The sequence below is a fragment of the Dermacentor silvarum genome, chromosome 1 (assembly GCF_013339745.2).
Source record: "Dermacentor silvarum isolate Dsil-2018 chromosome 1, BIME_Dsil_1.4, whole genome shotgun sequence".
Lineage (NCBI taxonomy): Eukaryota > Metazoa > Arthropoda > Arachnida > Ixodida > Ixodidae > Dermacentor > Dermacentor silvarum.
Genome location: NC_051154.1, coordinates 28,280,563 through 28,302,571, shown reverse-complemented (window position 1 = coordinate 28,302,571; position 22,009 = coordinate 28,280,563). Strand labels below are relative to the sequence as shown.

General features: G+C 46.0%; 1 long non-coding RNA gene across 3 annotated transcripts in view; it reads right to left on the bottom strand.

The window, feature by feature from the left end:
- Nucleotides 1-22,009, bottom strand: part of LOC125944762 (uncharacterized) — an 86,134-nt gene that overhangs the window by 38,443 nt on the left and 25,682 nt on the right. The window contains exon 5 of one of the 3 annotated variants that reach the window (XR_007466467.1): nucleotides 14,263-14,299. The exons of the other annotated variants lie outside the window; for them this stretch is intronic. This is a non-coding gene — a long non-coding RNA (uncharacterized LOC125944762). Of the gene's footprint in view, nucleotides 1-14,262; nucleotides 14,300-22,009 lie in introns of those variants that run through there. 3 annotated transcript variants of the gene reach the window in all.

Sequence of the window (22,009 nt, the reverse complement as noted above, 5' to 3'; positions counted from 1 at the left end):
GAAACAACGCCGTGTCTCTACATTATATATACGTATATAGTGCATTCTAGACAATATATATAGACGTTATGCAATACTTCGTCACTATGAATAGTTTCCCGCGACGCACATCAGTTCAACATGCTACAGTTATTTTTTTCGCTGATACCTGAACGGGGACAGACACTGAGCACAGAAAATAACATATGTGAATCTCTGAATCGGATGTATACGGCAGAGTAAATGCCCATTTGCGGTACCCTCGAGGAAACAACAAATGCGACACCGTATACGGTGGCGGAGGCTGCAGCAGTTTTGACAAAAACGATTGTTTCCTTCGACTCGACGTGGCAGTCTGTGTTGCGGGGGCATGGTGCGCGACATCTGGTGACAGTCACCGCTGACGCCAATTAGCTGCCTGCAATCGACACGAACACAACAGCTAGGGCCCACGGAGACCATGTTTCCGGAAACGTCACTGCCAGTTGCAATTAGCCGATCGGGAAGGCTCGGCCATTACCGCCGCCCGAGCTTCTACCAAAGCACACCGACGCTTGTTACCGAAAGGCTACAGAGGCAGGCAGAGACAGCAAGCTGTGACTTCGACGCCAAGCTGAGGTTCCGCCATTAATCCGCAAGAATCGCCTTGGCCCCAAAAGGCTGCGGATCGAACAGTAAAGAAAACCAGACGTTCTGCCTCGGGTGGGTGAAACACAAAACTTACAACAGTGGCCTATGTGTAAGACAGAAGTGTTGGTGACGTTGCTGTCATGGAGACGCCGTACAGCTCACACAAGGTGTTTACACAGGCCGAGCGTACGTTTTCGATTAAATCCTTAACTGAACGTATGCGCAAGTGTAGGCTAATCATAGTGCACGTAGATTACGCTACTTTGACGAGCGATAATTCTAGCTGAAAGGATCCAAATGTAAACACGCTGGAAAGGAGCATCTCGAAAAGTATAAGAAAGATATTGTTTGTTGCCTCCCACCGAAGCAGAAGTAAAGAATGTAATGGTAGAATTTCGATTGCTTAGCTGCATATCACTTAAAAAGGCATTACAGCCCTGGACATAAAAAAAAAAACAGGAAACACATTTTATAAGTCACTATTGCATTATCTCTATGAAACGGGCCCGCATTCTTATTTTTAGTTTCACACTGACGTTATGACGCGTGGCAACCCAAGCGAAAAAAGAAAAAAAAAAAGAATGGAAAGATGTCTAACTGAGAAACACATTTCTCATGTCTTACCCACCAGGGAAGTAAATGAACAGTGCTTCGTTATTTAGATTTTTTTCTTCCTTGCTGTGTGCGTATAACCTTTGTTGGGTGACTCAAGCTTTAGTGAGCCTGGTTTCATTTGGTTCAGCTTACCATAGATAATTCTTACAGATAGCCAGAGTGTAAGTGTAAGAAAGTGGAACGCCTGTAAAAACACGGGTGAGTGCTTTATTGCTCGCGCCACCACAGGAATGCTGGGAAGTGTTGACTTCGGACATACGTGCGGTGACTTGAGAGCTACTCTGTGGAATCGATATCTTTGGTCAAAAGGGATAGAACGTCTGCAGTTCGGTGATTCGGTTGGTGATGGTTTGCGCCGACCTTTAACTAAGTTCACTTGCCTTAACCTGCCGTATGGGTTATTTCCGGCATCGTAGCTCTATATTGTTATTTTTAACATGAACAATAGTGGCACGAGATATTGATATAAGCGACGAAAGTCGGGGCTTGGTGCACGTTTAATTGTACTTGAACGGCTACTGCCTAATAGTGAATAAAGTTCGCAATTATTTGCACTAAGATGCGCAGCCATAAATTTCAAAACTGATACTGCTCCTAGCTCACTAGATTTGCTGCAAAACCAAGCCCTGCACTTACATTGTAAACACTTATTTTCATCTAAATGTATGTGCATCACGTATGCTAGAGCTTTCTTCTGAAGCAATTTATTATAAACACAAGGATTTTCTGTGCAGCCCTGATGCCAAGGAGCTTTACTTTTGCAGGAATATCTAAGGTTTCGACGATCTAAACTAAAAAGTTTAGTTTCGACGAACCAAAGCAAAGTACGGTCATGACAAATTTGTGTATTCCCATGGACTACCTATCTCTTAAGTATGTCGTATTATTCTTGTAATTACAGCGTTATTCCAATCCTATTTTCACGGTGCAGAGAATGAAGTGTTTATTCAGGTACCCTAAGAGCCCACAGGGCAGGCATTACATAGGACGAATTATAATGAATGGGGCACAAAATCCATAACTAAACGAGAAAATATGAATTAGAACAACAAGAATCAGTAAACACAAATTAGCCCAACAACAATAACTTATTACCGAGTATATACAATGAGTGTGAGAAAAAAAACATAGTATAGTAATCACAATGTTCAAAGTTCCTAAAATACTTCGAACACTTATCATAATGGGCGGTATTACATGTATCAGATAAAACAGCCCTGAATAAGAAAATTATTTTTAGTATATATCACTGAACATGAAAGCAATTACAGATTAAATCAGAACATCAGGAAATGCAATTGGAACGTTACAGCAAGGAGTAAGAGGATGAAATTTATTTTTTTCGGCTTTACATTTTTCTTTCTCTTTCCTTCCCTTTCCCCTTTTTGAGAGGAGAGGGGGCAAGGATTACTGATAACCATTAGTTCAGTTTTTTAGGAACAACATTAAACTATTTACAAATGAGTCATGATTATCTATGCATGCGATGTCAGCATTAAGCAGATTCCATTGACGGATAGCGAGGAGGAGAGGTGAGTGGAAAAACAGATTAGTGCGGGCGAAGATAAGTTCAATTTTAAGTTGGTGATCAAGTCACGAAGACACATGATAAGCTGGCCTGATATTTAGAGCAACGTGGGACGACTGATTGTGGTAACGTTTATGAAAGAAAGTAGTGTCAGCAGCCTGCGTTTTTCGAATTCAGAAATCAGAATACAGGCTGTTTTACAGTGTCCGTGCGTAAGTACAGCAACGTGTGTCTCCTTACCTGCTGTGATGCGTGTGTCTCCTTACCCGTTGCATCCAGCGTTTGTATAAATAATTTACCGACAAATATGGTAGTCAAAAGCTAATAAAAACGTGCCGCGCAGTCTAAAAAGTCCTTTGTGCTTGTTTGGTCGATAATCCAGCTATTCAGCTGTTTGGGGTCGGAACTTGTACTCGCCCTCATCTTCCTGCACAGAGCTGCATAATTAATTGAGAAACGGACAGTTTATTATGTCGATAACGTTTGAGCGATAAAGGGGGGGGGGGGATTACCCTCTCCTCTCTCTTCCACTTTTCAATTTTTTTTTCTTTTTCGTTTCATTTTCTGGCAAATGTAAGCACGACTTCGACGCATTCTGAAGGAAGGGAAACGAAAGAGGCGCCACGCTTCCTACATTTCCGCAACCACTTCCGCCTGCTTTTCGAACGGGTCGCAGCACTTCAATTGCTACCTTCCTGAAATCGCACTACACTGCGGGCTTTCCCCTTCAGACGCGCACGACTGCTTTGAAAGCCTCGTCGTGTGGCTTTCACAATCGATGTCACGAGCGCGCCACGGCCGGGCCCATGGGAAAATGCCGAAGCCGTCGCACGAATTTGCGCCCATTCGCTCAGTCTTTTCCGGCGGAAAGCGACCGAGGCTAAACAATGATGCGAGCTCTCTGCAAGTGGATACGTAATTTCTCTTGCGATTTCCCTCAACTGCGTTGCAGTTCTCTTATCGAATTTTCCGGTTGCTCCACGTAAAGCTGTCTGACCGGTGAAAAGTTGCTTTCATAATAGAAACTACTGATCCATGCAGGAAGAAGCCACGAAGAGGGTTCGCCCGCTGCTCTGACACACGGCACTCTTAAGTAACAGAATTAGAGTTCAGTTCATGTTGCGTCAACTTGCTAATAACCACACATGGATCTGCGCCCATCGGATCATCATCACCATCATTATCAACCTATTTTAACAGCGGAAATGTTTAAGATCTTGGTTAGGCCGCGTAGTGCAAACAAAAAAACTGTGCCTGACGATGACATCACCGCGCGTTGCCTAGCAACCACCTCGCGGAGCGGCGTGTGCTTCGCCGCTTCTCCGTGCCGTGCACATGTTGCCTTGACATGGGACGTTAAGAAGAGAGAAGGAGAGCATGCGCACAGCGCGCGCTATGCTCGGGAGAGAAAAATAGAAAATGAGAGCGACAGAGAGAGAGAAAGAAATTGTAGCAGCACCAACGAGGCAACGCGCAGAGCTGCTGCCGACGCCGTCCGCGTTTCCCCGCCTTCGCGCCGAACGCGCGCGGGCCCGTGACTGCAGCTGGTGCCTCTGGCGGCGGCTCGGCAGGTTTCGACCAGCCACGCCCCGGCAAGTGTGGATTGACCGTGACGTCACCGGGGACCTAAAGCTCGGAGCCGCCGCGACGGCGGCAGAACTCTCGTTGACTCTGTGGCGAGTACATGTAGCCTTGACATGGGCCGACCAAAGAAGATCCGGACACCTGAAGAAGAAGCCGCTCCTTGAAGCGCGTTCTGTAACTTTAAGGGCGAATTCACACAGCTGTCAAACGCCCCGTCCCGTCACCGTCACGGCACCGGCGTCCGTCACGAAACACTGTTTTCTCGCCGATTTCTGCTCAAAAATAGCACACCGGTGACTTTGGTTGATACTCCTAAAGTCACCAGTCTGCTATTTTTTAAAATGAAAACAGGCGAGAAAACACTCTTTCATGACGGACGCCTGTGCCGTGACGGTGACGGGACGGAGTGTTTGACGGCTGTGTGAATGCGGATTAATGGTCCACCGGTTATCTACCCTACGCATTACATGGCCTGCCCATTTTTTTTATTGCGATAGCAATTATATGGACACTCCAAAGCAGATTTCTGCCGTCGGCGTCGCCGTCGCCGTTGCCGTCGCCGTCGCCGTCACCGTGAGGTTCCGTATGATGTCAATGGAGATGAAATCGTCGCCGCGCGCCGCCGAACGCTGTATGTGCGAGTGAAGGGGCGCGAGGGACGCGGGCTTTCACGGGGAGTGAACCCACGGCGGAGAACAAACGTGCGTTCTGCGCCGTGCTCCCTTAAGGCGGTGGTCCCACTCCGGCGGCACGAGCCCCCCGTTTTCAGTACTTTTGGAGTAACCGTGGCGGCTCTTTTACTTAGGATATAAAGTTGTGGTATATACCATAAAAAGCTTAATTCTTGTAGATTCCAACTATATATAACATAAGGAAATTGATTAATGTGATTTAGAAATAAATGCTCAAGAACAAGCATGAGATACATGGTTTTTGCGAACTGTGTCTCAGTTGTGACCATATTTAGAAGAAACTACCGCACTTACTGCATTGCGGCTTGCTCTGTAGCTTTAGGACATATTTATCTAGTTCCTAGACGTAGCAAATTAATTTTTAATTTTTACTTTTTGGATAATTTGCTTTAGAAAATTGCCAAATATTGCAATCTTCTGTTGTAAACAGCCCGGCAACTACATGCTCAAGGAAGCTAAATTTTGGATAAAGTATAGTTCAAGGAATTTCCATTTAGGACACAAAATTTCATGCATGTAACTTTATTAGTTTTAAAGCGCAGCTTCGCAGCTTTATTACCTTCCCGCAAAACTGGGCAGAAATAAAACCAGAATTCTAAATATTGCTTATTTTCGGCCGCATTATTAGGAAAACTAATAAAGTTACACGAATGAAATTTTGTGTCCTAAATGGAAATTTCTTGAGCTCTACTTTATCCAAAATTTAGCTTCCTTGAGCATGTAGTTGCCGGGCTGTTTACAACAGAAGATTGCAATATTTGGCAATTTTCAAAAGCAAATTATCCAAAAAGTAAAAATTAAAAATTAATTTGCTACGTCTAGGAACTAGATAAATATGTCCTAAAGCTACAGAGCAAGCCGCAATGCAGTAAGTGCGGTAGTTTCTTCTAAATATGGTCACAACTGAGACACAGTTCGCAAAAACCATGTATCTCATGCTTGTTCTTGAACATTTATTTCTAAATCACACCAAAAAATTTCTTTATATTATATATAGTTGGAATCTACAAGAATTAAGCTTTTTATGGTTTATACGACAACTTCATATCTTAAGTAGAAGAGCCGCCACGGTTGCTCCAAAAGTACTGAAAACGGGGGGCTCGTGCCGCTGGAGTGGGACCGCCGCCTTAAGGGCTGCAGAAGTAGGCGTCTCTTTCCTCCTTTACAATCACCAACGCCGCACGCATTTTGTGCGAACGCGGGCAAAACGCCGAAAGCGTCGACAAGAGTTCGGCGTGTTGCCGGTGCTGCTGCATGTCCAAGTTTATACAGCTGATAAAGCTACTATCATTACTCCGTATGGGCAACGTTCACTGTTCAGATGGCGCTACGACATTTCATGTTTCGCCCCAGTATTGCCGACGCCGGCCGCTAAAGCGGCGATGAAAATGATACGCCAGTCCGAACGACAACACCTTCCTTATCGTCGCTCGTTTGAGAGGTATGTCCTGCGCTTTGACGATATCAAGCTCACAATTGTTCCCGCTGCTCATATCGATTGCGAACGCGTGCTATCATATGCAGAGCATGCACACTTTGATATTTTCACAACTCGGACAGTCTTCTTTCGTGATAAGCGATCGAAAGTATCACGCCGAATGTATACAGCGTCTCTCCAGTTTTGCTGGTTTTGACACTGGCCGTCCCGAAGCTTCACTTGTAGTGGCGCATAGATCGCGCGCGAACTGCAATGCACGGTGCCTATAGCTCTCTACAAATTTGCTATCGCAAGTGATGCTTCGCCTTTCAGGTGAAACTGCGACAACTTTTTTTAAATGTAAACTAGAATATCGGCTATCCCCTTTGCTCTCTGATACACACCGCTCTCTTCCTGTCTCGCCTAACATTTTTCGTTCCATCGCTTGTTCTCGAGCTTCTTTGTTAACCTCCAATTTTCTGCCCCATATGTTAGCGCCGGTAGAATGCAATGATTGTACACTTTTATTTTCAACGACAGTGGTAAGCTCCCAATCGGGATAGAATATGGTAATGCCTGCCGTATGCACTCCAATCCATTTTTATTCTTCTGTAAGTTTCCTTTTCATGATCAGGGTCCCCTGTGAGTAATTGACCTAGATAAACGTGCTCCTGTACAGACTCTCGAAGCGGACTGGCGATCCTGAATTCTTGTTCCCTTGCCAGGCTCTTGCACATTACCTTTGCCTTGTGCATATTAATCTTCACCGTCGGATCATTGGGAGATCAAATAAACCTCTCGTTTTTTTTCTTCTTTCTTTTCTCGTGAATAGAGCACATCCACGCTAATAACATGTTTGGAATTTTTTTGTTTTTGTCAGAAATTTTCCCGGAACAATAGATGCATCACAACGAACCCTTTCTTGGACAGTGGTAAAAAATAATGAGGGCGCATGAAAATGGCTGGTTCCGTAGAATGGCTCTGGAACAATAGAAACTAAAAAGGCCCACGGAGCAGTACACAGTTCAGTGAGTGAACCGAAAAGTGTAATCCGTGATTTGTTAAAGTGGCGAGATGCATCGGCTCGTTGAAGACGCGGACAGAGGATGTTATTATCACCTAAGGTCGGCGTTGTTGTGCGTGGTGCCGACCCTCAAGCCTTAATACGAGTAGTCGTGGCTGCCAGTGAGGATAGCGTGGGCCCCTTATAGCTCTGCTCTCAGAGTTCATTCACCCACAAGATATGCACGCCTGCAATCCGAATAAATTTTCATTCCGAACGAAGACAGCAACATTGCTCGGAGTGACTTATTTCCTCGCCCCTATATCGTTGTGCATTGAGTGCTGGTTGTTTTTTCTGGGCGCCCAAGTTCGCCCAGTAAAGAATGAGATTCTTAACTCCCAAGTTCACAGCGTTTGCTTCTTTGTCGTCACTATGACGTGAATATATCAATCTTCCCACGGTGGATAGAATGAATGAAAACAAAACAAAAATACGTTTCAGATCATTTCATTTCTGAGCCATGCTATATATTGCCGCAGAAGCTGTGGCCGCTGAGGGCTATAGGAACAGTGAAACTAGTGACGAATTAGTTTGCAGTACATGGCATTGAAATGTGTCCCATGTTAGAAAAGTACATTTCGGCGCATCTCGACAAAAGACGCGCAGCGGAATGCCCCGAAACTGTCAGCACAGGCGGCGGTGAGGATGATGATTTAATGGCGTCGCCTTTGACACAGGGCATTAACAAATGGTCCCCTAATCTGCTTGGGCTAACCAGGTATGCTATATATACATGTTTATCACTCTAGCGTTTTGCCTATATCTTCCTCATTTTTTTTTTTTGTCTCTTCCTTAAAAGCTCTAAATCTACCTTGCACAGTTACCGCAGCCTGCCCGTAACGCATCCGGTCCTATCGATTTCTTCCTGCTTTTCTTTTTTTTTTTTTTACACCCACACTCTAAACGCCTCTTGCTTATCTCGACAGCTGACCGGTTAATGCTTCTATCCGCTTTAAATCCCAGTGTTTCTGCAAGTTGGACGTTACCTAAGAAGGCGAGGAGAAACGCGACACGGCGCCACCACCGAGCACAGCATCTAACCCTTCAAAGGCCACAAAGCGCTTTCGCGTCTTAAAATGAAGGGAGAGTTGGTGTCTAACGGGCCCCGCAACTCGGTTTCTAGAGATCACGTACCCTTAGCCGAGAAAGCCCAAGTAGGAAAACGGGCGAAAGAGCCAAAGAAAACTATTCGCTTTAAAACGCAAGAAGAGCCATATAAATGAATCCGGTTGATTAAACGAATTATGCGCAATTGACAGCGTGTATTTGTGGCAGTGAGGATATTTAGGTAGTGTTTGCTGTTTGTTGCGTAATTCCGTAGAGAAATGAGCCGGTGACCGGCGCATCTGTTACGGTGGTACATATGGTTATAAGTATGCGCCAACTAGATATATATGCGTTCTCCTCTGTTGGGAGCTATGTCGGGTGAGAACGTAGCTTCCGTGAAACATAAACCTGCGCGAGACCTTGAAAAAACCGCGTCGGCGGTAAAAAAATACCGCCTGCCGTTTTCGTAAACATATCCCGCTCTTGTGATGTTCGCTGCGCACTACGCAGATTTTCATTCAGCTCGCGCGTTGCAGTGATCGTGGCTGTTACGCCGCGAGTCTGTTTTTATTGGAAACGACTCATGTGACAAATGTCGAATTGTAAGACGTCGAGAATAAACGCAATGATCGTTCCCATTACGACCATCGCGAAGTCGCTGCGTTGCGCGTGCCGACTCAGCGTATTTATTTCTGTAACAAAGGAAGCTTGGAAGCCGTCGCTCTAGTTGCTTTGTTTCAGCCTGCCATTCCAGACTTGTTAGGTGATGTTTTAACAACCTGTGGTGCGTAATCACCCACAGTGTCGAAAACTTATAGCAGTACACATGAACAACCGTTAAAGGGACACTAAGTCAAATAAACAGTCAAGCTAAAGTGATAGAGCAACGCTCTAGAACGTCTAAGGCGTCAATATAATAGCGAACAGAGCTTTAGTAATCGAGAAATTGAGGTAAATGCAGGACATGATGATAAGAGACTCCCCAGGGACATTCCGGTACTTACCCGATGACGAAGGCACTCCTAAAAAAAATGTCACTAGTACTCAACCACTCGTATTAAAAAGATTGTTTCGTCGGATTAAAAGACGGAAGAAAATGCTACTTGTCTACTTCTATTAGATTCTTGGAAAAAATACCTTTTTAGGCGTTACACTTGATAACGACGCGGGCGGTCAAAAGGTTTCGTTTTCGCTCGACTCTGCGCCGCGCTCGCTTTCGAGTTTCAGAAGTTACGTTATCGCGTAGTACTGCGCTCATGGAGGAAACGCTTTTCCTTCCTCCATGACTGCGCTGGTGTTGCTGGCTCGCTAAACTCGCACTTGAATTTGCTAGCAGCTTGAGAGTCGCGACGGCACGTCCAGACGGTGACCAGCTTTGTCGCCCGACGTCGCAATGCAGGAGTCCTCGCTGCTTTCGCGCTCGGAAGAGCCGGTGTCGAGGCCGCCGTCGTAGTAGGCAACGACGCCGGCAGAGCGAGCCCTCAGCAGCATGTCACGCTCATCGGAGCTTAAATCGCTAAAATCGAGCCAGGCATCGCGAGCCAATGTGTCGTTGTCAGGGTCGTCAACTAGTTGGCGACGAGCGTCGACGATCACCGTGTACACAATTCGGCGCGCGCTTTACCTTCCGCTATGGTGGCTAGCCACCATACCACAGAACACCCCATACAAATGACCATACTTCCGCTTTCGCACTGCTGTCGGCTCTGTTTCTGGCTGCGCGTTTGCGCTTTCCGCAAAAAAAAGCGTAGCGCCGTCTGCGGGCGCCGTTTTACTCACCGGCGGCCGTGACGTCACCACTCCTCGCTCGGGCGCGCGATTTGAATTGCGTTAGAGGTACGCGGACGCTTCAGACGCAATTTTCTCTTAAAATAAGTATTTTCTTGGCCCGAAACCAGCGTTTAGAGGTTTCTGGTATCATATTTTAACAGTCCAAGTTGAAATAATATTTGCCTTTAGTGTCCCTTTAAGGACATAAGTTAGCAACCAAGGTATATCAGCTATTGCATGCTATCACTACATTTTTTTTTTTAACATCTCCTAGAAGAAGCACGTTTTTACCTTTGAACTGTTTAAAACACTCTATCAGTGTTTGTATCGAACGACAAGGTGATATTCTCAAATTAAAGCTGGTGCGGAATGTGGAAGCTGACTATTTTAGTGTAACGGCGGTAAGACACTGCAAGCATAGACGGATGACGCTTGCGCGTCTCTACGTGTTATTCTTTTCATTGCGTTAAATCCGTCATTCCGATCGCAGTATAGAGCCTGGGACATGACAGCTGCTTTCGTCGCGGTAACTTTTCTGGAAGTACACCAACACTGATAAACTATTCGCGTTCTTTACCACCGCTATGAAACAAGCGCGGTTGCAAAGGACGTCTCGTGAATGTAGTACGTCAGTAGGAGATTCTTGTCGTCGTTTTAATACTTTGCGACGAGTGATTGTGGTAGCGTGCATTTTGTCTTCTTGTAAATATGGGTTGCAGTGAACGTCAGACTCGCTCCAGTTCAAAGAAATAAAACTGAGGATTTAGTCGCAACTGAAAGGTGCTTCTGATGCTAGACAGCATTGTCCACAGGTACTATAGTATACTCTGCAGAGGTCGATGTTTTTGTCTTCATTGCTTCAGAATTTTCTTTCTATTTCTTGTCGAAGTTTTATAAAGCATGTGCAGGGAAAGCAAAAAACAAAACAAAACAAACAAAAACAATTATGACTTACAATAACGATAGAGGAAAAATTTAACCGTGGCTTCTCAATCCATACACGAACGTCATACAGCGCGAAACAGCGCACGTTTCGGCTACAGTTTTTCGTTTCATCAGCCGGTTAGTTGATTATCTTTCATTTTTTGAAGTTTTACGTCATTGTCGGCAAAGTATAGTTTGCGCTGTTGGCAAGGGATAAAAAATGCGTTTTTTTTTTTCTCAATAAACGCTTGATGGTTCAGCACTTCTCGCGCGTTCCTTCCTTACCACCCTGACGTTTTTGAAAAACAAATTTAAAAAAAAAACGCCCCGGAAAGGCGTTGGTCCCGGGTTTTAATTCAGGACCAAGACGATTTACACCTCAGCTGCGAGGCTTTCTTTCTGAGAAACCTTCCTTTGAAGCCTCGTGCTACATTCGGGCGGATGACGAATTTTTCTTTTCATGAACGTTCTTCTACCTTGCGGGATTCCGCAGAACTGATTTGCCATCCTTCATTTCGTGTCAAGTTTTCAAGACGGCAGCCTATATACTAACTCGCCCAACGTTCGGTTCTATTAAACAAAGCTAGACTGCGGTTATTCCTGCCATAGACGTCTTGCTCATCTCTTTTTTCCAGCAGGCTGAGTGAAGTTGGTAATCTTCAGTACACGAACGGCGCATTGCCACCGGCGAGTCGCAGAAGTCATGCGACGCATTTTGTCGCAAATGGTCGCTCAGTCGCTCGATGCTGGATTTTTCAGCTCCGCGTGACTGGAGTCACAAAGTTGTTGAGCGAATCAGCGGCGCAGGAGAAAGCTGTTAGGATACGCTGACGGTTATTTGAATTGGCGATGACGATGGAGCAGACGTCAACGGCACCAGTCGCGAAACATTTCGGTTAGGAGACAGGCAGGTCAAGCTTACCGATGTGAATATCTGTTGCCGTGAGTCACTCGTTGGTCCCCAGTCGCAATCGGTCGTGCGACCTCGCCAGTATGAATGTTCCCGAACGCTTTGGATGAATCAGCTGTCTAAAGTTGGCTGTTGCATTGCCGTTGATGCAGTGGCTTTCCCTCTATACAGGGTGGTTTTTTTTTAGCTGCACCAAATTTTAAAAATTAGAAAAATATATATCATGGTCACGTTATCTTTACCATTCGAGTGCACCGACTGGCGGCCTCTAGATACAGAGCAATTTCCGCACTTACGTGCGTAATTAGCGAAGTTACGCTAATTAACTTTCTAATTATCAGCAATAGGTGACTACAGCAAATGATTACTTTGGGGCCCGTCCTCGACACTACCTATCCCAACGATCAAATTTTGAATAGCGGAGTTCATGTGGGAGCTACGCGACCAATTAGTTCCCCTTGGCAGGCTCCTTGAAACCGAAACTGGCCGCAAAAAGAGCGTCTGTGTCGTCGATGTCGCCACCCCCCTGCCTTTCGTCACGTATCCGAGGTAAGCGCCGGTCCGGCCCGCGAGCAGCTTGCGTTATTTCCTTGCTGTCTGCGGCGTTCGCAGTCGACGCTACCGACTGATATGACGCCGTGCATGCAGTATCTAAAAGCCCAAGGAGCGGGGTTGGCGCTACAGCACAACGTGGCGCCCGACGGAATGACGAAGTAAATTTGGCGGCCCGCCGGCATTGAAGCGTTAGGCCAACGCCGCAGACAGCAAGGGGATAACGCAGGCTGCTCGTTGGGCCGGACCGGCGGTGACGTCGGAGACGTGACGAAAGGCAGGGGGGAGGCGACATCGACGACACAGACGCTCTTTTTGCGGTCTGTTTCAGTTTCAAGCAGCCTGCCAGGGGGAACTAATTGTTCGCGTAGCTCTCACATGGACTCCGCTATTCAAAATTTGATCGCTGGGCTAGGTAGTGTCGAGGACGGGCCCCAAAGTACTCATTTGGGCGCACGTTCGCGTTCGCCTGGCGCACGTTCGTACGTTCGTGGCGCACGTTCGCCTGGGGCAAGCACGACGAGAGTGTGCGCCACTGTTATAGTGAACTAGAAAACATTCTAGTACACTGTACCACTGTGCCACCGCGGAGATCGACGGTGGAGCGCGGTGCAATCCCGTCGTGCCGCGCGCGCCAGCAGACGACGAGAGCCGGCCGTTCAGTTCAGGTGCCATATAGCAGTGGTTGGTTACGATCGGAGCCATGTCTTTGTCTCTCTCGCACATCGCTGCTTTTGCTGCTAGAATCCAGATCATCGGTCAGTCAAGACAACGCAATTGACCATCGCCGCTATCTAGGAGCACCGACAAGAGCAGCCGTTCTCATCATCATCATCGTCGGCCTGTATTTATGTCCACTGCAGGACGAAGGCCTCTCACTACGATCTCCAATTAACCCTGTCTTGCGCTAGCTGATTCCAATTTGCGCCTGCAAATTTCCTAACTTCATCACCCCACCTAGTTTTCTGCCGTCCTCGACTGCGCTTCCCGTCTCTTGGTATCCATTCTAACTCTAATTGTCCACCGGTTATCCATCCTAATTATTACATGGCCTGCCCAGCTCCATTTTTTCCTCCTAATGTCAACTAGAATATCGGCTAGCCCCGTTTGCTCTCTGATCCACACCGATCTATTCCTCTCTTAACTTTAGGCCTAACATTTTTCAGCTCTTTGTGCGGTCCTTAACTTGTTCTAGAGATTCTTTGTTAACCTCCAAGTTTCTGCCCCATATGTTAGCACCAGTAGAATGCAATGATTGTACACTTTTCTTTTCAACGACAGTGGTAAGCTCCCAGTCGGGATTTGGTAATTCCTGCCGTATGCACTCCAACCCATTTTTATTCTTTTGTAAGTTTCCTTCTCATGATCAGGGTCCCCTGTGAGTAGCTGACCTAGATAAACGTATTTATTCCTTTACAGACTCTAGAGGCTGACTGGCGATCCTGAATTCTTGTTCCTTTGCCAAGCTATTGAACATTACCTTTGTCTTCTGCATATTAATCTTCAAACCCACTTACACTTTCTTGGTTAAGGTCCTCAATCATTTGCTCTAATTCGTCCCCATTGTTGCTGAATAGGACAATGTCATCTGCAAACCGAAGGTTGCTGATATATTCGTCGTTGATTCTCGTTCCTAAGCCTTCCCAGTCTAAGAGCTTGAATACGTCTTCTAAGCATGCAGTGAATAGTATTGGAGAGATTGTCTCTCCTTGCCTGACACCTTTCTTTGATAGTTCACTTTCTACTTTTCTTGTGGAGAACCAAGGTAGCTGTGCAATCATTGTAGATGTTTGCCAAGATATTCACGCATGTCTCCTGTACGTCTTGATTACGCAATGCATTTATGACTGCTGGTATTTCTACTGAATCAAATGCCTTTTCATAATCTATGAAAGCCATATAGAGAGGTTGATTGTACTCCGCAGATTTCTTGATTACCTTATTGATGACATGGATATGATCCATCGTAGAATATCCCTTCCTGTAGCCAGCCTGTTCTCTTGGTTGACTGAAGTCAAGTGTTGCCCTGATTCTATTGGAAATTATCTTGGAGGATATTTTATACAATACTGAAAGCAAGCTAATGGGTCTGTAATTCTTCTATTCTTTAAAGGGACACTAAAGAGAAACAGGAAGTTCAGCTGGAATAAAAGAGGGACCTTCAGGAATGCATGCAGTTTTTGTTGGGTGCAAAAATATGAGTTATTAGCGGAGAAATTCTTAACAAAGACCAAATATCTCTTCCTCAATTTCTCTCACCCCAGATTTGGCGCTGAAGCAGTGTCGTCACAGATTTCATTGCTCTCGGCGAATCAGAATGCGCCATGATACGTCACCGCTTGCGTAAACGGCCGAGGCACTGGATGCAACATGGCTGCATGCATGGTCGCTGCGTTTGCGTTCGCCGCGATGGATACCGTTGCTGCAGCTGAACCTTGCAACGAAGAGCTCGCCAGGGAAGCAGGACTGCATTTCAGCGATATTCAGTGAAACGGAGCGCGAAATGATCATCCGTGCTCGAGCGGTAGGTGTTTCCGCGTGCGATGGCGGTGAGCCGCCGGCCGCGCCGGCGGAGAGCTTCGTTTTCGTCGACGGAAGGCGAAGCGTCCGGTCCGCCAGGCGACGATGTTCCCGACAGAACAAGCGTAGAAAGTTGCGCACGCACTCGGTATGGTTATTTCGTGGCTTTATTTAATGACATTCAGCACTCACCGAGCCGCCAGTTTGCTGCTGCAGGGGCACCGGAAGGGGGTTTGATGAAGATCGCATTGAGGGAACAGCTAGCTGCTCGAGAAAGGACTGGCCTCTGGGGCACGCCAAGATACTTTTCGAGGGCAGGATTATACACATAATCCGAGGGCGAGAAATGCAGAGAGCACACCATCGGTTTCTCTGGCTCTTTTGCCGTTTTATCATCGGCAGAGCACTGAGCCATTGCGAACGCCGGGGAGCCGGGGCTCACCGCGCGACACCACATGAAAGGACACAATCGAGTCAACACTGCCGCTGCCCCTGAGCAAGCACCTTGGGCAATTTATACAGCCCTCGACACTACACACACGAGGCATTTTCTGGCTGTTTCCCGCGAAGTCAACGTTTTTTGAGCCACACAACACAGAACCAAACACCGTAGAGCCATAGAATAAAGAACGGTAGAGCGGAACAGGCGCGCGACGATGCATTGACCAAAAATGAAACTACGAAACTATCACGACCGGATGTATCGCCATGCCATTTTTTCGTATTTATTTAATTTTGTGCTAAACTTGTACTTCCTCGCTTGAAACGGTTTAAAAAGTTGGCAAATGCTGTTTATGTACGTTTAAGGTGTATTTCATTTTGCGTTTTATTAACAGCGATTAATCGCTCTCGACCAATCGCGACCGGCCTGCATTTGTAATCTCCGACGTCAGAACGTGTAGTGCGGGAAATTCGAAGGGGCGTCAGCACCTATCCTTCAGTTTTTCGCTATTTTCTCGCCTATTAAACATCTGTTTGCAGTAAGAATGGTATGGCTGTGATCGTGAAAGGATAATCTACCATTTAAGTTCAACTTCCTGTTTCTCTTTAGTGTCCCTTTAACGTCTCCCTTCTTATGGACTAGTATATTGCTGGCGTTCTTCCAGCTCTCTGGTACACTTGAAGTCGTGAGGCATTGCGTATAAAGGGCCGCAAACTTTTCAAGTATGATATCTCCTCCATCCTTGATTAAATCGACTGTTATTACATCTTCTCCAGCAGCTCTTCCCCTGGTCATGTCTTGCAAGGCCCTTCTAACTTCATCGCTAGTTATAGAAGGAGCCTCTGTGTCCTGTTCATCACTACTTCGAATGAAAGTAGCTTGGCTGTTTTGGGAACTGTACAGGTCAGTATAGAATTCTTTCGCTGCTTTTACTATCTCATCGAAATTGCTGATAATATTACCCTGCTTATCTTTCAGTGCATACATCTTGCCTTGTCCTATGCCAAGTTTTCTTCTCACTGATTTCATGCTGCGTCCATATTTGACTGCTTCCTCAATCTTTTCCACGTTATTTCGAATATCCCTTACTCTCTTCTTGTTGATCAGTCCTGACAGTTCAGCGAATTCTATCTGATCACTTGAGTTTGCCACTTTCATGTTTTGTCGTTTCTTGATCACATCCTTTGATACTTGGGAGAGCTTACCTACTGGTTGCCTTGGTGCCTTACCTCCCACTTCAATTGCTGCTTCTGAGATCAACCTAGTTACGGTTTCATTTATTACCTCTATGTTGTCTTCATCTTCCTGTTCGAAAGCTGCATATTTGTTTGTGAGCACCAGCCTGAATTGGTCTGCTTTTCCCTTACTGCGTCTAGGTTGGCCTGTTTCTTCTTGACTAATTTAGCCTTCCTCTCTTCAAATTCAGAGAAATCCTAGACATCACTAACCTATGGTCGCTGCACTTTACCCTACCTAACACTTCTACATCCTGCACTGTGCTTGGATCGGCAGAGAGTATGAAATTTATTTCATTCCTTGTTTCTCCATTAGGGTTTTTCCAGGTCCACTTCCTGGTACTGCGCTTCCTGAAGAACGTATTCATTATTCGTAGCCTATTCCTTTCCGCGAATTCTACCAACATCTCTCCTCTAGTGTTCCTAGAATCGATGCCGTAGTAGCCAATTGCTTGCTCACCAGCCTGCATTTCCCCCACTTTTGCATTGAAGTCGCCCATGACTACAGTATACTGAGTTTCCACCTTTCTCATTGCTAATTCAACATCTTCATAAAACTGTTCTATTTCTTCTTTATCGTGACTGGAGGTTGAGGCGTAGGCTTCTACTACCTTTATTCTATACCTCATATTCAACTTTATTACGATGACTGCTACCATCTCATTAATGGCGCAGAATTCATCAATGTTGCCCACTATGTCCTGATGGACTAGAAATCCTACCCCGAATTCTTTTATCTGGAAGACCTCTGTAGCAGAGGACGTGGCCGTTATTCAGCACTGTATAAGCCTGACCAGTTCTTCTAACCTCATTAAGTCCAATAATATCCCAGGCAATGCCTGATAATTCCTGAAATAGCTAGCCCTGCTAAGCTAGCCTCACTCGAGAGGGTGCGCGTGTTGAACATTGCTAGGTTCAGTTTCCAAATTTATAAGATAGAGCAAGAATAAATCCAGCTGTATGTATATCTATGTTTTTCCTCAGCTGTGGGTGTACTTCTCTAAATAAAGCGAGAGCCGTTCGGAGAAATTGAAAGGACCAACGACAACACCAACGAGAAAAATGTGAGCAGCATGCAGGTCGCAAAATATCTGACCAGCCCACAAGCTTCCGGTGCAGCAAAACAAGTGAACGTTTTCTTTTCTATTCTTTCTTTTCTTCTCTCCTTTTATTTCGGCGATCGCTAGACGTGTGCCATCGGCAGCGATACACGCACAGCATAACGCTGTACACAAAACAAACTTGTCGTACGCACAGCCACCCTCTGTTTTTTCCAAAAAAGAAACCTTTATTTTTTTTATATGTTAACGACAGGTAAGACGACAGATTAACGACAGGTTCCTCATGCCACTCTGAAGTACTAGATAGTTTTAGAATAGCGTTTGTCGCCTAACGTATGTTAAACGCAAGCGCCTTTGCGGGACATCACGGTGCGCGCTACATCAAGGCTTCGTTTAACGTACGGGAACGCAAACGTAAAGAATACGTTAGAAGACAAAGCGCCGTCTGTTGCCTTATGCCAAGCATACACAAGATAACAAAATACAATAGCAACCATCCTGTCGTTACTATAGCGACGCGTCTCGCTAGGCCTACAGATACCGGAAACGCCTAACGACCTCAAAAATTGGACGCGCTTTACGCTCATAACTAACGTTTCAGGTACTGAGTTTAGTGGAAGCGAAAGCTCATTTCAACAGTTTCTGGCGATCAACGATAGTGAGAGCTTGCTATCACGAGAATTCATGCAGAAGCGGGAGGCATGTTTAGTCGTCTATGTTCGACAACGCTATTTTTTAGCGTACATAAACATTAGGCACGTTAAACTCGCCGAATAAAGTGCGTTAGCATTGCCATACCTGCCAACCTGGGGACCTCGAAATGCTGGAGATTGGCGGAAGGAGAGTGGGGAAGATAAAGGCTCTTGTTTCTTGCCTTTCGTTTTTTTTCTTTTGTTTTTATTTCTGGGCCACAGCAATGTCAAAAACATATATGAATGGCTACCAGTATAGGTAATAGATGTATCGGTGCTCGCACGGTGACCGCAGGTAGCGCTGCGCGCGTGGTTAATTAAGAAACGCATAATAAGCCCTGTTACGGTCTCATACATACGTACATACATGTGGCACGCAAGGTGAGCGAAAGAAAGGCGCGAATCACCAGAACAACGTTAGAAACAGCTCTGAATGGCTACAAGTACTGTTACAAGACGTCTCGGCCCTCGTACATGTGACCGGAGAGTGCGCCTGAGCGCGTGCACAAGTAAAGAAGACATACTATGTCCGTGACAATGGCTACTTTCTACTCACAATATGCTTCACCGCGTAACAAAACTGTAGCGCGGCGAAGCTGACACACACAAAAAAAAAAAGAAAACCAGCCATTATGCAATGCATATTAGACATTTGCCTCACGCGCACTCCTCAACGTATGTCGTGATCTAAAGCGATAGTGGACGTATTCATGGAATAAAGAACCAACTTTAGAGAAGGGAGACTGTACCTTCCACAGTGGTACGAAAATAAGCAGCGGATGCGCATGGAGCTTACTGGGGCACGCGACAGATGGCGCTGCTCAAACGGGATGTGGACACAAATCTAGGCCTTAAGTTTAGCACAGAGAAATCAGGGATTATGATCTTTAATGAACACACGAGTAACTTCGTGGTGTCAATTCAACAGCAAGTAATACCCATAGTGAAGCAATATAAGTACCTCGGCGTACACATAAACGAAGGAAAGAATTACTCAAGCAACCACCAAGATAATCTGAAAATAAAGGGGAAGCGGAATGCAGCATTAATGAAACACAGAGCACTGTGGGGCCACAATAAGTATGAGGTGGTGCGTGGAATCTGGAAAGGAGTAATGGTGCCAGCGCTAACATTCGCAAATGCCATTATATGCTTAAAATCGGATATATTGGCGGGTTTGGAAGTTAACCAAAGATCAGTAGGCCGGTTGGCTTTGGGAGCACACGGTAATACGACAAATGAGGCAGTGCATGGAGACATGGGTTGGGCCTCTTTTGAAGTCAGAGAAGCACAAAGCAAAATTAGTTTTGAAGAAAGGCTCAGGAACATGGATGAAAATAAATGGGCGGCTAAAGTGCACAAGTATCTCTACATGAAAAGCGTGGACACAGAATGGAGGAAGAGGTCAAGGAAGTTGGCAACCAAGTACAGGATAATCGAAACTGTAAATAGACAACCAGGGGTCATCAGAAAGAAAGTGAGAGAAATAGAGACCGTGAATTGGATGCAAAGAATGGAAACGAAAAGGACAATGGAGATTTACAAGAATGAGAAGAAAGAAATTAGAAGGGAAAATCTGTACGATAACACAAAGGGCAGTGCCTTGCTATTTGAGGCTCGAGCCGGTTGCCTAAGGACGAAAACATATCGGAACAAATATTCGGAACTAGATGAGACATGTGTATGCTGCAGTAAAGATCCAGAGACCACTCAGCACATCCTAATGGAATGCGACGGGATCCACCCAGCGAGACCCGTAGGTGAAGTGCAACTCCCAGATGCGCTTGGGTTTAAAGTGGAAAGAAACATCAACAGATCAGCCGTAGATATCAATAGAGATGATTAGAGTACTGGTGGAAAAAAAGCAGGGAAAAGATGGATACGACCTGATCTCTTAAAATCAGAGGTAGCGGTACAAGGAAAATTTTTGAAAAAGGTATACAAAAATGCTAGATAAAGAACATGTGTAGTATACCTGATTAAATCAAGCAGGCTAGGTGACTATTTGTCGCCACCCCGTTTCAAAGGGGATGCCAATAAATCATCATCATCATCATCATCATCATCATCGTGTAAAATTTAGTTTTTTGTGCAAAATCCGATATGGCCGCTTTCCACCGGTAGCGTACGCTGGTACGCGCTGTGCTCGCCCAGCTGACTTTGCGGCATGCCTCAGTGCCTTGGCTGCCGCGTAGCTGGTGCGTTACAATTGCCAGGAGACCAAAGAGCCTCTACTGACGCCCATACAAAGAAGCCACAAGTGAGTGAACAGGACGCGCGACTTTATTGGCAGCAGACAAGGAGTGCACCTTCTCATACAAGAGCAGAAGTAAAATTTGCATGTCAAAATACGCTGAAACCATTAATGCGAGCTCGTAAACTGGTAACTTTCGTCGTCGCACATGGCGGTCTGGTAACTCGCTATTCTGCAGCCACTTTTTCAGGCCTTTCCACCCATGTGGCTATCGACTTCATGCACTTGGGACCATGTAAGCATGTATGCTAGTCTCCGTTCCCGCCAAATCACAAGCGAGGAAGGTCACAAGCACACTTTGCCCACGGCTGCAGCCGGAAAGGACGAACGGGGAGCACCAATCACAGTCCGTGCAAATAATGAGTGTATGTCAGTGTGCGGACTGCAGGAGCAGGTGCTTACCTCGAGAGACTGGTGCCCAATGCAATTGACCAGGCCGCCACATCCGAGAAATGTAACACGACAACCATGACCAAGTGGGACACCGTTGAACTGAGACTTTGCAATCAAATCACTTCAGCATACCCTAACATAACGTTCAGACTATACAATATACATTGGCTAAAATCTAAATGACAACAGTGAGCATTCACACACACGGGTCGCTTACGGCACATTCAGCCGTCTGACTACAGGCATAGTGCTCGTCTTCGTCGCACAAAAAGCAGCGCAAGCAGATTGAACAGAGTGCCTCACCTGTTTGCACCGACAGTCGCCGTTGAAGATGAGCAACTTGCACTGCGAAGCAATCGGGTGACGCAGGCATCTGCTGCCACAGACAACACAGCGACATGGACTACCCAGCATTTTTGCGTTGTCTCCTTTCCAACCTGCACGTTTCTTTTCTTTCGGGGGCCGCTAATGTGTGGCTCACACTTGGTGCCCCACTTTGTCTCAATATGGACAAGTCGGCTTTGCGGGAATCACCTTCGGCAGCCACTTTTACGGGCCTTTCCATCCATGTGGCTATCAATTTCATACACTTCGGACCATGTGAGCACGTATGCTGGTCTCCATTCACGCCAAATCGTGCCTGACGACGGCCACAAGCAAAATTTCCACACGGCTGCAGCAGGAAAGGACGGAACGGGGAG